Below are 17,500 nucleotides of genomic sequence, written 5' to 3' on the forward strand. Positions count from 1 at the left end.
CTGCCCTGACTTCAAAGTTTAGTCAAACCGAGACAGACTCATTGTCCCTGTGTGTGCATTTCCTCCCTCAAACGTAATACAGCAGGGCCACAACTACCCTTACATACACGTGTAATGAGCTCCTGGTTGTGATTATCATTTGAGAATGATTGACTTGAAGCAATGAAGTGTAACACTCTTTCTTGTCAGACCCCACCACTGCTGTTTGTCTGTGAGGGTGTTTACCCTACTGTTTGTCACTTCGTCTTAGTGTTGAGAAACCAAACTTTACTCTGGAGAGAAATAACCCCTGCCCTCTGGGAAACGATAGGACTCTTTCACAGTGGCGATTTTAGCATGTCAATCTTGGCGGGGCAAACTATTTTTTGTTGTTGTTGATGCATGCCAGCAAAGCCACTACACTACACTAAACAATACATTAATTGCTCTATAACGGTGACAAACGGTGCCCACAAACTGTTAGGGCCTACATAAAGCTGTCCCGACAGCGGAGCTTTCACTCCGCTACATCCACTGTTACACCTGGCTATCAGCGGAGACTCGTCTGGAAGCCAAACAGTTCATTCAGCCTCATTTACTGCCTTTTTAAAAACCATAGCTGACATGGCTGACTTGCTTAAATAAATAGCCTATGGTTTCTACTGACTTGTGTATCTCGATAAAAACCGCATTGTCCTTTAATAATAACGAATGCCGACCTGAGTTTTGACTTTTGAACCATACACAAACAGTATTACATTTATGTTCAGTAGATTCATAATGTTTGTTCTTAGTATAAGCAAGTGCAAGCAAACGAGCTGCGACGAGGTAGGCCTTCGCTCAGCACTTTCAAAATGGACACCGACAGATAGGGGTTAGTTCAGATAAATTCAGCAAGACGTTGAGGCGTTAACTTAACTGTACTCTTCTTTAAGTCACCACAGAGAGAGAGAGAGAGAGAGAGAGAGAGAGAGAGAGACGTGGTTAGCCTACCATTTGAAGTATTTCTAAAAAGGAAGGGGAAAATACACTTTTATAGACAATATACCGATGCACAGACAGCGCATTGTGCAAACAAAACAACCCTCGCAATATCAAATGGAATTACATGGGTGTGAGACTTCCGGACAGGCAGCGCACTGTACGGTAATCAGGGGGAAGTAATAACCTATAGGTGACCTCGTTGATTCTCCTCAGGACTTTGAACGGCCCCACAAACCGCGGGCTCAGCTTCCGGCAGGGCAGGCGGAGGGGCAGATTCCGGGTCGAGAGCCAGACCCGATCCCCCGGTACGAAGACGCATCCATATTCTGCCCATGGCATGAACACCCGACCACTCCCCCGGCCGGTCCTGGCAGTAGGACCGCAGGAACCTACCCACATCCTGATTTACCCGTTCTACCAGCCCATTAGACTCAGGGTGGAACCCAGAGGTCAGGCTGACCGAGACCCCCAGACATTCCATGAACGCCATCCAGACCTTCGATGTGAACTGGGAACCTCGGTCAGACACTATATCCTCTGGTACCCCGTAGTGCCGGAAGACGTGTTAAACAGCGACTCCGCAGTTTGCAGGGCCGTGGAGAGACCGGGCAGAGGAAGGAGGCGGCAGGCCTTGGAAAAGCGGTCCACAATGACCAGGATGGTGGTGTTACCTTGGGAGAGGGGAAGATCAGTCAGGAAATCAACACTTAGGTGAGACCATGGTCGTTATGGAATTGGTAAAGGTTGTAACTTACCCGCTGGGAGGTGCCTAGGTGCCTTACTCTGGGCGCACACCGAGCAGGAGGATATATACACCCTCACATCCTTAGCCAAGGTAGGCCACCAGTACTTTCCGGTCAGGCAGCGCACTGTACGACCGATACCAGGGTGACCAGAGGAGGGTGACGATCACGGATAAGAGCAGGCACGTACCGCAGCCCAGCTGGACACTGAGGTGGAGATGGATCTGTGCGTAATGCCTGTTCTATATCTGCGTCCATCGCCCATATTACCGGCGCCACAATGCAGGAAGTAGGGAATATGGGGTTGTTGTCTCTGGGTCTCTCCTCTGTGTCATACAGCCGTGACAATGCGCCTACCTTCACGTTCATCGTACCCGGGATGTATGACAGTAAAAAATCGAACTGGGTGAAGAATAGGGCCCACCTGGCCTGGCGAGGATTCAGCCTCCTCGCTGCCCGGATGTACTCCAGGTTACGGTGGTCCGTCCAGACGAGGAAAGGGTGTTTCGCCCCTTCGAGCCAATGCCTCCACACGGTCAAGGCTCGGACAACAGCCAACAGCTCCTAATCACCAACGTCGTAGTTCTGCTCCGCCGGGCTGAGCTTCTTAGAGAAGAAGGCACCGGGGCGGAGCTTGGGTGGCGTGCCCAAGCATTGAGATGGGACAGCGCCTATCCCTACCTCGGACGCATCCACCTCAACTACGAATGGTAGTGATGGATCGGGGTGGGCCAATACCGGGGCTGAGGTGAACAGACCCCTCAGTTTCCTGAAGGCCAGGTCAGCCTCAGCAGACCAGCGGAGCCGGGATGGCCCACCCTTCAACAGAGCTGTAATGGGAGCTGCAACCTTGCCAAAGCCACGGATAAACCTCAGATAGTAGTTGGCGAAGCCCAGAAAGCGCTGCACCTCCTTAACCGTGGTGGAAGTTGGCCAATTACGCACGGCTGAAATGCGCTCCCCCTCCATCTCCACACCTGAGGTGGTAATGCGGTATCCGAGGAAGGAGACGGACTGCTGGAAAAACATACACTTCTCTGCCTTGGCATAAAGGTAATGTTCCAACAGTCGGGCCAGCACTTTGCGAACCAGGGACACACGCTCGGCGCGCGTAGCGGAATACACCAGAATGTCATCAATGTAGACCACTACACCGCGACCAAGCATGTCCCGAAACACCTCGTTCACAAAGGACTAGAAGACAGATGGAGCATTCAACAAACCTTAGGGCATCACCAGGTATTCATAATGCCCCGTGGTTGTGCTGAATTCTGTCTTCCACTCATCCCCCTCTCGAATACGCACCAGGTTGGACGCACTCCTGAGATCTAATTTGGTGAAGAAGCGCACCACATGCATTGACTCGATCATTGACGGAATGAGGGGAGAGGATAACTAAATCTTACAGTCTCCTTGTTCAGTGGTCGATAATCAATGCAAGGGCGCAGATCACCGTCTTTCTTCTTCACAAAGAAGAAACTCGAGGAGGTGGGTGAAGTGGAGGGACGTATATACCCCTGGCGCAGGGACTCGGTGACGTATGTTTCCATAGCCGCCGTTTCAGCCTGCAACAGGGGGTACACATGACTCCTGGGAGGTACAGCGTCTACCCGGAGGTTTATTACACAATCCTCCGCCCGATGAGGTGGTAACTTGGTAGCCTGCGTTTTAGAGAATGCGTGCGCCAAATCGAGGTATTTGGGGGGAATGCGCACGTTGGAGGTATTGTCTGGACTTTCCACCGTGGTTGCACCAACGGAAACACCTAGACACCTAATCTGACAATCTCACGACCACCCCGTGAGAACCCTCTGCGGCCATGAGAAGGTGGGGTTGTGGAGTGCTAACCAAGGGAGACCTAATACCACAGGGAAAGCAGGAGACTCAATAATATAAAAAGTGACCTGCTCACAATGAGTCTCCTGGGTAATCATGGTGACTGGTGCAGTAACCTCCTTAACAAACCCGGACCCTAATGGTCGACTATCAACTGCTCTGATGGGAAGTGGAATGGATAGGGGAACCAATGAAATGCCTAGCCGGTGTGAGAATGCCCTGTCCATAAAGTTCCCAGCTGCGCCTGAATCGACTAGCGCCTTACACTGGGGAACTACCATGTGATCGTGAAAGTAGATGGGTAGGGTACAGTGCGCAGCAGAGTGCTCTGAACGAGTGTGGGTGTTCGATACCTGGGGTGATGCGAGAGTGCCCTGCCTGCCGCCTCCAGACCCAAAAGATCGCTGACGACAACATGTGGTGTACTGTCCCTGCGTGCCACCTGTGTGACACTGTCGCTGTCGTCCTCCGCTCTCTCGGATGGCGGTTCCATTCAGCTCCATCTGCTCAGGATCTGAGTCGGCCGGGGTGGGAACGGGCAGACCCCTTCCAGAACGTCCTCTGGCTGCCAGCAGGTTGTCCAAACGGATGGCCATGTCCACCAGTTGCGTGAAGGTCAACATGGTGTCCCGGCAGGCTAGCTCCCGTTGGACGTCCTCCCACAGATGGCACCGGAAATGGTCGATAAGGGCCCGCTCGTTCCACCCGGACCCCGCTGCCAGAGTCTGAAACTCCAAGGCGAAGTCCTGTGCAGTCCTCGTCCCCTGCCTCAGGTGGAACAGCCGCTCGCCCGTCTCTCGACCTTCGGGCGGGTGATCAAAGACAGCCCGGAATTGGCGAGCAAACTCCCCGTAGTTCTCCAACGCGGCTCCTCCTTCGCTCCACACCGCGTTGGCCCACTCCAGGGCTTTCCCCCGTGAGGCAGGAGACGAGGGCGGTCACCTTCTCCCGCTCCGATGGGGCCGGCCTGATGCTGGAGAGATAGAGCTCCAGTTGGAGGAGGAATCCTTGGCAGAGAGCCGCCGTCCCGTCGAACTCCCGTGGTCGGGATATCTGGATCCCTCCGGGTGCTGGGGTGTGGGTGGCTGGATCCGGTTGGCCAGCTGGTCTCGACAGATCAGGTCCTCTCCTCTCCAGGCGTTGGATGACCTAAAGAACCCGATCCATCGCTTCCCCCAAGCTGGCCAGCATCGTGGAATGCTCCTGGACCAGTGCCACGACTCCAGGCATGCGCTCCTCTCCCGCTGACTCCATGGCGGGTGAGTGATTCTGTGAGAGTGTGATTTGAAGGAGTCAGGGGCAGGAGGGTAAATCACCGAATACAGAGTTTATTCCGTAGTACATAGTACACGCTTGATAGCGTCAACAGCACAGGGCGTAATACACGCTCACTGGAACACAATACAGGCACACGGGGAGAAATAACCCTGGCAATACAAAGTACGGATAGCTCAACTGAGCTACACTCATCTTGACATAAAACAATCACTCACAAGGACAAAGGGGCAGAGGGAACACTTATACACAGACTAATGAGGGGATATGAACCAAGTGTGTGTAATCGACAAGACAAGACAAATGGAATGATGAGATATGGAGTAGCAGTGGCTGGTAAGCATGTGACGACTAACGTCAAAACCTGCCCGAACAAGGAGGGGAGGCAGCCTCGGTGGAAGTCGTGACAATGGGTCTATTACTGAACTTTCACTGGCAAACATGATTACAGACTCAACAACATTATAGTATCCCCTCCTTGTGGAGAAAAGCACATGAGCTAATTATAATACACAAATTAATCAAAACAAAAAAATGCATTATTCCAGCATTGCCTAAAATGATGAATAAGATACTAATGAGATAGACCTATATAAGCATTATAACAACAGAGATGTACAAACTATGGCATAAGGAAACGATGAGCGGAAAAGAGGCAAGCCGTAATTTCGATTAAGACGTTAATGCGTGAACTCTGACGGACGATATGCCTATTTGTTCAGCACTTTTGAAATGGACAGCGACATAATTTAGAACATGGGCCGTTCTTACAGTATTCTCCCTGTACACCAAGTCAGAAATGTAGGATAAATAACGGGGGCATATAAGCAGATAATGAAAGCTCTTACAATATTCGATAATGACATTTCTCTAAAACTGGCTATAGGCACCACCAATTCAGAACAGTGTAGGCTAAGTTCTGAGGGGGAGAGGGACCAAATTCTTAGGGTGAGACACATGGGCTACTAATAGCTTACTACAAAAAATACACTTAGTATTACTCTCTTAACTACAGTATACATACAGTATATCCCTGGCATATTACAGTGCCTTGCAAAAGTATTCATCCCCCTTGGCTTGGTTTTTCCTATTTTGTTGCATTACAACCTGTAATTTAAATGGATTTTTATTTGGATTTCATGTAATGGACATACACAAAATAGTCAAAATTGGTGAAGTTAAATAAATAACGGAAAAGTGGTGCGTGCATATGTATTCACCCCCTTTGCTATGAAGCCCCTAAATAAGATCTGGTGCAACCAATTACCTTCAGAAGTCACATAATTAGTTAAATAAAGTCCAACTGTGTGCAATATAAGTGTCACATGATCTGTCACATGATCTCAGTACATATACACCTGTTCTGAAAGGCCCCAGAGTCTGCAACACCACTAAGCAAGGGGCACCACCAAGCAAGCGGCACCATGAAGACCAAGGAGCTCTCCAAACAGTTCAGGGACAAAGTTGGGGAGAAGTACAGATCAGGGTTGGGTTATAAAAAAATATCCGAAACTTTGAACATCCCACGGAGCACCATTAAATCCATTATTAAAAAATTGAAAGAATATGGCACCACAACAAACCTGCCAAGAGAGGAGGATAAACTGAAGGAGCTGCAAAGCTCCACAGCGGAGATTGGAGTGTCTGTCCATAGGACCACTTTAAGCCAACACTCCACAGAGCTGGGCTTTACGGAAGAGTGTCCAGAAAAAAGCCAATGCTTAAAGAAAAAATTAAGCAAACACATTTGGTGTTCTCCAAAAGCCATATGGAAGAAGGTACTCTGGTCAGATGAGACTAAAATTAAGCTTTTTGGCAATCATGGAAAAAACTATGTCTGGCGCAAACCCAACACCTCTCATCACCCCGAGAACACCATCCCATGGTGGTGGTAGCATCATGCTGTGGGGATGTTTTTCATCGGCAGGGACTGGGAAACTGGTCAGAATCGAAGGCTCTAAATACAGAGAAATTCTTGAGGGAAACCTGTTTCAGTCTTCCAGAGATTTGAGACTGGGACTGAGGTGCACCTTCCAGCAGGACAATGACCCTAAGCATACTGCTAAAGCAACACTTGAGTGGTTTAAGGGGAAACATTTAAATGTCTTGGAATGGCCTAGTCAAAGCCCAGACCTCAATCCAATTGAGAATCTGTGGTATGACTTAAAGATTGCTGTACACCAGCAGAACCCATACAACTTGAAGGAGCTGGAGCAGTTTTGCCTTGAAGAATGGGCAAGAATCCCAGTGGCTAGATGTGCCAAGCTTATAGAGACATACCTCAAGATACTTGAAGCTGTAATTGCTGCAAAAGGTGGCTCTACAAAGTATTGACTTTGGGGGGGTGAATAGTTATGCACACTCAAGTTTTCAGTTTTTTTTGTCTTATTTCTTGTTTGTTTCAAAATAAAAAATGTTTTGCATCTTCAAAGTAGTAGGCATGTTGTGTAAATCCAATGATACAAACCCCCCCAAAATCCATTTTAATTCCAGGTTGTAAGGCAACAAAATAGGACAAATGCCAAGGGGTGTGAATACTTTCGCAAGCCACTGTACATCATTTATGCAGCAGCATATAAGACATAGGCGACTCACTGTTGTTGTGCTGTGCTCACTTGAACAGGAAGATGGCGCGGCAATCCTTCTTGTGGGCAAACTTTGACAACAAACTTTGTCATCAAAGTCTGGCATTCTCTGGATTTATGGTGCTTTCAAGACAACTGGGAACGAGGTCGAATCATGACGTCAGTCATCTTCAGGTCGGAAAGTCGGAGCTCTAGAAAGAGACCCGAGTTCCCGACTTGGAATTCCGAGTTCCCAGTCGGAGATTTTCCAGTTCCCAGTTCTGAGTTCCCAGTTGTTTTGAACCTGGCAGAAGTCATGCTGGATTGACAGCATGGCCAATGTATTCAACCTTTTCTGGCCTATGGTGTTACATGTGAACTTTTATCCTATTAAGCTTGGAAAAGATACCCTTTCAGACACATGTTTTAAATCCTTAATCCCAGACTTGGACCACACACCCTCTCCACCGAACAGCAGGCAGGGAAGCAAAATAGTGATTCCTTTGCATCGCAGTTAGCCACTGATTCCTTTCAAACTTTGCGACTTGTTGTGTAATGCTTACGTCCAATGGCCGATGATCACCGATACATTTTATCTACAATTTCTCTTCATATGACAAGGATTGTGAAGGATTTGCCAGTAGACTGTGAATGTGATTCATGTTGATGACTGTTTGTCAGCAGATTTTGCCAGCTTTTGAAGGTATGATGTTGACATGATCAGTCCAATCAAAGCTACAGTAGATATAACGTGATTTGACATAATTTTATCTGTGGCCAATGACATTGAGCCTTCTTGGACGGGCACTATTAATGTAAATCTATGGCAGCACCCAGGGGGCTTGAACTGCCTAGCTCTCCCTGAAGATTCTGCGGTGACGTAGTGCCCCCATGAGTGACAGAACACTTAACCAGCATGGCCTCCACAATCCCCCGACCTAAACCAAATTGAGATGGTTTGGGATGAGTCGGACCGCAGAGGGAATGAAAAGCAGCTAACAAGCTCAGCATATGTGGGAACTCCTTCAAGACTGTTGGAACTGCATTCCAGGTGAAGCTGGTTGAGAAAATGCCAAGAGTGTGCAAAGCTGTCATCCAAGGCAAAGGGTGGCTATTTGAAGAATCTCAAATATAAAATATATTTTGAGTTGTTTAACAGTTTTCTGATTACTACATGTTTCCATATGTGTTATTTAATAGTTTTGATGTCTTCACTACTATTCTACAATGTAGAAAATAGTAACAAATCTAGAAAAACCCTTCAATGAGTAGGTGTTCTAAAACTTTTGACCGGTAGTATATATACAGTGGGGAGAACAAGTATTTGATACACTGCCGATTTTGCAGGTTGCCCTACTTACAAAGCATGTAGAGGTCTGTAATTTTTATCATAGGTACACTTCAACTGTGAGAGACTAAATCTAAAACAAAAATCCAGAAAATCACATTGTATGATTTGTAAGTAATTCATTTGCATTTTATTGTATGACATAAGTATTTGATACATCAGAAAAGCAGAACTTAATATTTGGTACAGAAACCTTTGTTTGCAATTACAGAGATCATACATTTCCTGTAGGTCTTGACCAGGTTTGCACACACTGCAGCAGGGAGTTTGGCCCACTCCTCCATACAGACCTTCTCCAGATCCTTCAGGTTTCAGGGCTGTCGCTGGGCAATACGGACTTTCAGCTCCCTCCAAAGATGTTCTATTGGGTTCAGGTCGGGAGACTGGCTAGGCCACTCCAGGACCTTGAGATGCTTCTTACGGAGCCACTCCTTACTTGCCCTGGCTGTGTGTTTCGGGTCGTTGTCATGCTGGAAGACCCAGCCACGACCTGTCTTCAATGCTCTTACTGAGGGAAGGAGGTTGTTGGCCAAGATCTCGCGATACATGGCCCCATCCATCCTCCCCTCAATACAGTGCAGTCGTCTTGTCCCCTTTGCAGAAAAGCATCCCCAAAGAATGATGTTTCCACCTCCATGCTTCACGGTTGGGATGGTGTTCTTGGGGGTTGTACTCATCCTTCTTCTTCCTCCAAACACAGCGAGTGGAGTTTAGACCAAAAAGCTCTATTTTTGTCTCATCAGACCACATGACCTTCTCCCATTCCTCCTCTGGATCATCCAGATGGTCATTGGCAAACTTCAGACGGGCCTGGACATGCGCTGGCTTGAGCAGGGGGACCTTGCGTGCGCTGCAGGATTTTAATCCATGACGGCTTAGTGTGTTACTAATGGTTTTCTTTGAGACTGTGGTCCCAGCTCTCTTCAGGTCATTGACCAGGTCCTGCCGTGTAGTTCTGGGCTGATCCCTCACCTTCCTCATGATCATTGATGCCCCACGAGGTGAGATCTTGCATGGAGCCCCAGACCGAGGGGGATTGACCGTCATCTTGAACTTCTTCCATTTTCTAATAATTGCGCCAACAGTTGTTGCCTTCTCACCAAGCTGCTTGCCTATTGTCCTGTAGCCCATCCCAGCCTTGTGCAGGTCTACAATTTTAACCCTGATGTCTTTACACAGCTCTCTGGTCTTGGCCATTGTGGAGAGGTTGGAGTCTGTTTGATTGAGTGTGTGGACAGGTGTCTTTTATACAGGTAACGAGTTCAAACAGGTGCAGTTAATACAGGTAATGAGTAGAGAACAGGAGGGCTTCTTAAAGAAAAACTAACAGGTCTGTGAGAGCTGGAATTCTTACTGGTTGGTAGGTCATCAAATACTTATGTCATGCAATAAAATGCAAATGAATTACTTAAAAATCATACAATGTGATTTTCTGGATTTTTGTTTTAGATTCCGTCTTTCACAGTTGAAGTGTACCTATGATAAAAATTACAGACCTCTACATGCTTTGTAAGTAGGAAAACCTGCAAAATTGGCAGTGTATCAAATACTTGTTCTCCCCACTGTATATATATATATTTTGCTAAATAGGTAGGGCTAAAAACAGGTGGGGCACTGCCCCCCCTTCCCTGAATGACGGGTCGCCACTGCTCTTTGAAGTCACACCTATCTCATCAATGTTTTCAAAGGTGAGAATCCAGGTACAAACAAATTCACATTTAGGACAACTTTTTTTATTAGCAGTCCTCTGCATAATGTGTAGGCAATTTCCAGTAGAGTTACACCATAGACAGAATGTATATGCTATGATTAGGTTACACTACACAAACATCACACAAAGCACACTTTCAGTTTGGCTTTGACACAGCAGAAGGACCTACATGGCCGTACAGAGACTGTGAAGTGTGTTTATTAGTGTGTTATGAGAGATTTAACTGGTTGGACTAATGTTGATGACTTAATGGGTAGTGGCCTGTCACTTTCAGTCTGTCAGACACACACTAGCTGGCATTTACATGCCCTATACCACCGGCTTTTTACGCTGTTTATAGTCCCTGTCTAGTAGCTTTGATTGGACTGCTCTCTCTCTCTCTTTCTGTGTGTCTCTCTTTTTCTCTTTCTTTCTCTCTCTCTCCTTCTCTCTCTAAGCAAAGAGAGGTGTATTGAGGAAAGGAGAGGTCAAATCACAGGCTTAAAGAAGTGAAAAGTGTGCGTGTGAGCATTTGTGCGTTTGTGTGCTGTAAATGTGGACTAATGACTGCGCTCTCACTTAGGACTCTAACGGAAACACACAGAGAGATGAAGAAAGAGAACGAGGGAGAGAGAGAGAGAGAGAGAGAGAGAGAGAGAGAGAGCGAGAGAAGAAAAAGACGTGTGACACCTCCAATTGGCAGATGAAATCCCCCATAATGCACCATTCGTGGCGGCATTAGAGTAAATGGAGGGTAATGGCTTGGTAAACGTCACGGTGGCATGCGTTTGTATCGCCTTTCCCAGGGCCGGGGCCTCTATCCAAACACAACTTCTGTTATTTACAATTCTCACTCAAGCCAGGGGGATTATTTCTGAACGTACAGGTCAGCCATGTAATATATCCATTACTGTTCCTTTTCTGGAGGAATAAAGGGGAAAGGATGGTTTGAGTGATTTGAGTGATTCATGGAGGCAGTAATGTTAAGGAAGCTTTTACAGTCTGTCTCAATGGGAGGTTGTGTCAATGCAGAGATACTGTATGTCAGGGGCTATTTTTCCATCAGAAGTCAACAGGTATTTATATTTACAGACCATTCAAATCTTAAATACACAAAAAAAAAAATTATGCACGCATGACTGTAAGTCGCTTTGGATAAAAGCGTCTGCTAAATGGCATATTATTATTATTATTATTAAATAATATGGCTTTTTCGGGGGGCAAAGCCACAGAGTTTGTGTTTTTTCAAAGCAGTCACTTTCCCCTCCCTCACACAAGCGGCTTAAGCCCCCCACAGCCAACTATGCCCTTCTCTTCCCAGTGATAACCCATGTGATAACCTCCTTTCACCAGTCAGTAGCCAGACCCCAAACCCCTGCCCACTCATTCCGAGCCAATCAGACACTAACAAAACCAGAGCTTCCTGGTATTCATGGCCCTGCCCACTCCTGCCAGAGAGAGGAAGCTGTTTATGTAACCTTTGCCCTCTCTAATGCATTAATTGAGGGGTGACTGCGGCTAGGTCCATTTAGGGTGATGGAGGGCGTCGGTAATTGCCCAATGACCCCCACTTCCTCCCCTCCTCACCCTCTCACTTTCTACCTCCCCCCTCACCCTCTTCTTCTCTCCCCTCTGTCCCACACAGAAACTGTGGTCCGCTGGGATCAGAAGTAATCGCCCCATGGGAGGCTATGAGGGTAGTACCAGGACCATGGAGCCCAAATGAACTACCAGTGACCCAGACAGAGGCAGAGACTCACCCCTCACTCCTATCCCCCTGCCCGCTGCTCACAGAGGGCTTCAGGCTCACCTCTTACCCCTTGCATACTATTCCTTTCCCCCTGAGCGTGGAACCCCTACACTAGCCATTGTGATCATTTTCCATTTCATACCCCACTGAAAGCACAGGCTTGTTGGTTGTTTGTGTTTGGCTGTTGCACATATACACCAGCAGACCGATGTGTATGTCATTGTTTAGAGATGTTTATGAGGTATAGCTGGGGCAGAAAACAATGTGTCAATATTGATTATCTTCATTAAGGTCTCAGAGCGCCTGTCGATCAATTCATCGTCCCTCTCCCTCCCTGCCTCCAGCCTCAGACATAGCAATAACAAACCGTTAAAGGCCTTCCTAAGAGGAGGACCTTACTGCTACTAATTGATGACGGCTTTATTTTGCTTTCCGATGCTCGGAGTCGGCGTAGACGCCGCTAGTCCTTTACTCACACTCAGAGATAGCATCAAGGTGAAAGAGGGAACAAATGAACGAGCGAGAGACAGTGAAAGCAAAAAAGGCGTTATTTACACTAGCGGCCTCCTCACCTCCTTTATTTTGTGATTAATGCCTGTGGTGCACGCACACACCGATTCCACACACACACACACACGCACACACAGACACGCACACACACGCACACACGCACGCACGCACACACGCACACGCGCACACACAGTCACGCAATCTTGTTATGATAGTTAGCAGTGAGGTCCTCAGTGCACTACTCCTTAGGACAGTACCCATGGGACCCAAAACGCATTAAGAAATGAATGTCCAATTTGGGATCAAGTCCAGAGTTAACCTGTGTGTGTTTGTGTGTGTGTGTGTGTGTGTGTGTGTGTGTGTGTGTGTGTGTGTGTGTGTGTGTGTGTGTGTGTGTGTGTGTGTGTGTGTGTGTGTGTGTGTGTGTGCGTATCTGTGTGTTTATATGTGTGTGTGTGCTCCATAGGGAACAGAGAGTGGGGGTCCACTCTAGGGGCTGGTCAGAGGTTAACCACTGGGGTCAGTAATTGATAGGCCCCCTTTTTTGATCTGTTCTCCCCCTCGGCGCCTGCTGCTGGCCAAAGAAAAATTGTTTTTAAATAACCATCTAAAGCAAACACCACCATTTTCCTATTCTTCTCTTCTTTCCACTTCAGGGTTCTGTCATAAAACGTTTTGGCCGACTCGGCCGAGACTTATTTAATATGCTTTATGCGTTTCCCGTTCCGAACATAGCCTATGAGAGAGGGGAGAAACAATAACAACCCAGTCCAACAACAGGAAGTTTGTTTTTAGATCAGACCAGTAGATTGAGGGGGGTTCAACGTTAAGATGGCGTCACGAAGGAAGGAGAGTCTGGTTTATAGCAGTAATTAATGTAGTAATATAAAAAATAAAATCAGATTGATTGGGAAATGTTGATTTTGGCTGGTCAGCAGGGCATTTATGGGGTCGTTGATTGTTGTTAATGGTGATTTAGGTGAAAATAAAAGTTGTGCTCCTTGGGAAGTACAAGGAGTTGTGGACCTAAAACAAAGCCTACTATATCTTGTAGGGTAAGGTCCTTGGTGTGGACTGTGGTTATATAAAAGAGACATTAGGTCAATGTGAAGCGAGAACTTGTGAAGCCATGAAAGGTGTTTTGTCTTTTGTGTGTGTTTTTCTCCTCAGAACCTAGAGACGTCTGACTCTATTTAACTAAACTATATTTCCATTAGAATTATATGACTAAAAACTTATTGTAGCTGATCTACAGTGGGGAAAAAAAGTATTTAGTCAGCCACCAATTGTGCAAGTTCTCCCACTTAAAAAGATGAGAGAGGCCTGTAATTTTCATCATAGGTACACGTCAACTATGACAGACAAATTGAGGAAAAACATTCCAGAAAATCACATTGTAGGATTTTTAATGAATTTATTTGCAAATTATGGTGGAAAATAAGTATTTGGTCACCTACAAACAAGCAAGATTTCTGGCTCTCACAGACCTGTAACTTCTTCTTTAAGAGGCTCCTCTGTCCTCCACTCGTTACCTGTATTAATGACACCTGTTTGACTTGTTATCAGTATAAAAGACACCTGTCCACAACCTCAAACAGTCACACTCCAAACTCCACTATGGCCAAGACCAAAGAGCTGTCAAAGGACACCAGAAACAAAATTGTAGACTTGCACCAGGCTGGGAAGACTGAATCTGCAATAGGTAAGCAGCTTGGTTTGAAGAAATCAACTTGGGAGCAATTATTAGGAAATGGAAGACATACAAGACCACTGATAATCTCCTCGATCTGGGGCTCCACGCAAGATCTCACCCCCGTGGGGTCAAAATGATCACAAGAACGGTGTGCAAAAATCCCAGAACCACACGGGGGGACCTAGTGAATGACCTGCAGAGAGCTGGGACCAAAGTAACAAAGCCTACCATCAGTAACACACTACGCCGCAAGGAACTCAAATCCTGCAGTGCCAGACGTGTCCCCCTGCTTAAGCCAGTACATATCCAGGCCCGTCTGAAGTTTGCTAGAGTTCATTTGGATGATCCAAAAGAGGATTGGGAGAATGTCATATGGTCAGATGAAACCAAAATATAACTTTTTGGTAAAAACTCAACTCGTCGTGTTTGGAGGACAAAGAATGCTGAGTTGCATCCAAAGAACACCATACCTACTGTGAAGCATGGGGGTGGAAACATCATGCTTTGGGGCTGTTTTTCTGCAAAGGGACCAGGACGACTGATCCGTGTAAAGGAAAGAATGAATGGGGCCATGTATCGTGAGATTTTGAGTGAAAACGTCCTTCCATCAGCAAGGGCATTGAAGATGAAACGTGGCTGGGTCTTTCAGCATGACAATATCCCAAACACACCGCCCGGCAACGAAGGAGTGGCTTCGTAAGAAGCATTTCAAGGTCCTGGAGTGGCCTAGCCAGTCTCCAGATCTCAACCCCATAGAAAATCTTTGGAGGGAGTTGAAAGTCTGTGTTGCCCAGCGACAGCCCCAAAACATCACTGCTCTAGAGGAGATCTGCATGGACGAATGGGCCAAAATACCAGCAACAGTGTGTGAAAACCTTGTGAAGACTTACAGAAAACGTTTGACCTGTGTCATTGCCAACAAAGGGTATATAACAAAAGTATTGAGAAACTTTTGTTATTGACCAAATACTTATTTTCCACCATAATTTGCAAATAAATTCATTAAAAATTCTACAATGTGATTTTCTGGAATTTTTTTCCTCATTTTGTCTGTCATAGTTGACGTGTACCTATGATGAAAATTACAGGCCTCTCTCATCTTTTTAAGTGGGAGAACATGCACAATTGGTGGCTGACTAAATACTTTTTTTCCCCACTGTATCTATTCACCTTACTTACAGTAAATAGCAACCTCAGCAGGTCTTGGCACAGTACAGAGGAAACTCCCAGTGCCTAATACATTATGTTGCTGTGCTGTGGGTAAGAGTACTGAACTGTACAGCACCCTGTGTGATCTGTACCTGTGTGGGTTGTTTATTTCTGCCCCAGCTCTTCTCTTTGATCACACCCTATTGACTGTAGCTTGTGCGCTAGAGCCTTTAATCTTGACCTTAATTCTGTTAATAGCTAAACACACACACACACACAAAGTAATGTTTCCACAAGAACAGTAAGGAGCCAAACATGCTCCCAGGTTGAGCACCGCGTGCCAAAACCTCAGGAGTGGTAGGAAAGAAAAGCAGTGCCAAAGTCACTGTTTGGAACATCAACAACGGGGTGAGAATTGCAGTTATGCTCATGGACTCCTTTAGAGACCCGGCCCATGCAATAGCCATTTCTCAATATGCAGCAGAGGAAACCTGGGTACACTCCGCTGCTCATCAATGCTAGGGGACCAACACAGGGCCATGATAAGGTGGTGGTGGTAGGAACAGACGCAGCACTAGCCTCAATGAATGGATTGTGCTGGTACTTTGTGAGAGAGAGAGAGAGAGAGAGAGAGAGAGAGAGAGAGAGAGAGAGGGGAGAGAGAGAGAGTGCACGTGTGTGTGCGCGTGTGTGTGTTTGGGGAAGGAGGGGGGACTGACATTTGGGGGAGAATTGGGAGGAAATGTACCCTGACTTGTTCATATATAGAGAACAAATTCCAATGCAGATATTCAACATTATCCCTAAATATATTTGTAGGCTAAGGTCATTCAAAACAATTATGGATGAAAATTAAACATATTTGCTGAGTGTCCAGTGAATTCTGAAGTCATCAATGAAGTAGTGAAGGTTACTGTGTGTGTGTGTGTGTGTGTGTGTCTGTGCGTGTGTGTGTGTGTGTGTGCGTGTGCGTGCCTGTGTGTGCGTGCATGCGTGCGTGTGTGAGTGTGTGTGTGTGTGTGTGTGTGGTTTGTTCATATAATAAAAACTCAGTTCCTACAAAGTGCTCTATATCTATCTACTGCAACAGATAGAGAGATAGAGAAAAGGAAGAAACGGAAAGAGAGAGAAAAATGGTGAGAGGGAGAGAAAGAGGCTGGCAGAAGGGAAAAATCCCCCACTTACCCAAAAGTGATCAGGAAGTGTGTATAAATGTATTGAATATAGTGTAGATGTATTGGTTCTTCAAGCTCTACAGAGTGTAGTGTAAATGTATTGGGTTTTCAGGCTCTACAGAGTGTAGTGTAAATGTATTGGTTTTTCAGGCTCTACAGAGTGTAGTGTAAATGTATTGGTTTTTCAGGCTCTATCTCTTCACTAAGACTGGTGCACCTGTGAGTCTCTGTTGTTACAAAGCCAAGTCTATACTCACATCCAGGGTTTGGCCAGGTGGATCCTTACAGTGATAATCAAAATAATTATCATGATACCAATCTGAGAACAGATGGTCTATCAGTTCCCTATCTAAAAAGAAATGGAACATGAAACGGCTTCAGACCTCATCCAGTTGTAACACTCTACACATGAGCGATACAAACAGATGATACATGATTGTGTGATCCCATTTCCATGGAGTAGACTCACGCTAACTTGTTCTCTACTGTAACATAACGTCATATATGTGAATACATTCACACCTTTCTATCTTTTGTATCTACACGACGGCTAACATGCATTTCACTCATCCATAAGCACATCTACTGTGTGTACATAGAGTCTCATTTTGATTCATGGTAGTTTTAACAGGCTAACATCCATAGGTACTGTACCAAAACCCTGTGTGTCCTGCTGAATGTATATAATCATTATGGTGGATGAGCAGACTCATATGGTCCACTTCCTATCTCTTTGATTGGTGGAATTCAGCTTCAGTAGTTAGTAGGCCTATATTCTTCGTAGCTTGTCTACAGTTATTCAAC

Source organism: Coregonus clupeaformis, unplaced genomic scaffold (assembly GCF_020615455.1).
Source record: "Coregonus clupeaformis isolate EN_2021a unplaced genomic scaffold, ASM2061545v1 scaf0340, whole genome shotgun sequence".
Taxonomy (NCBI): Eukaryota; Metazoa; Chordata; class Actinopteri; order Salmoniformes; family Salmonidae; genus Coregonus; species Coregonus clupeaformis.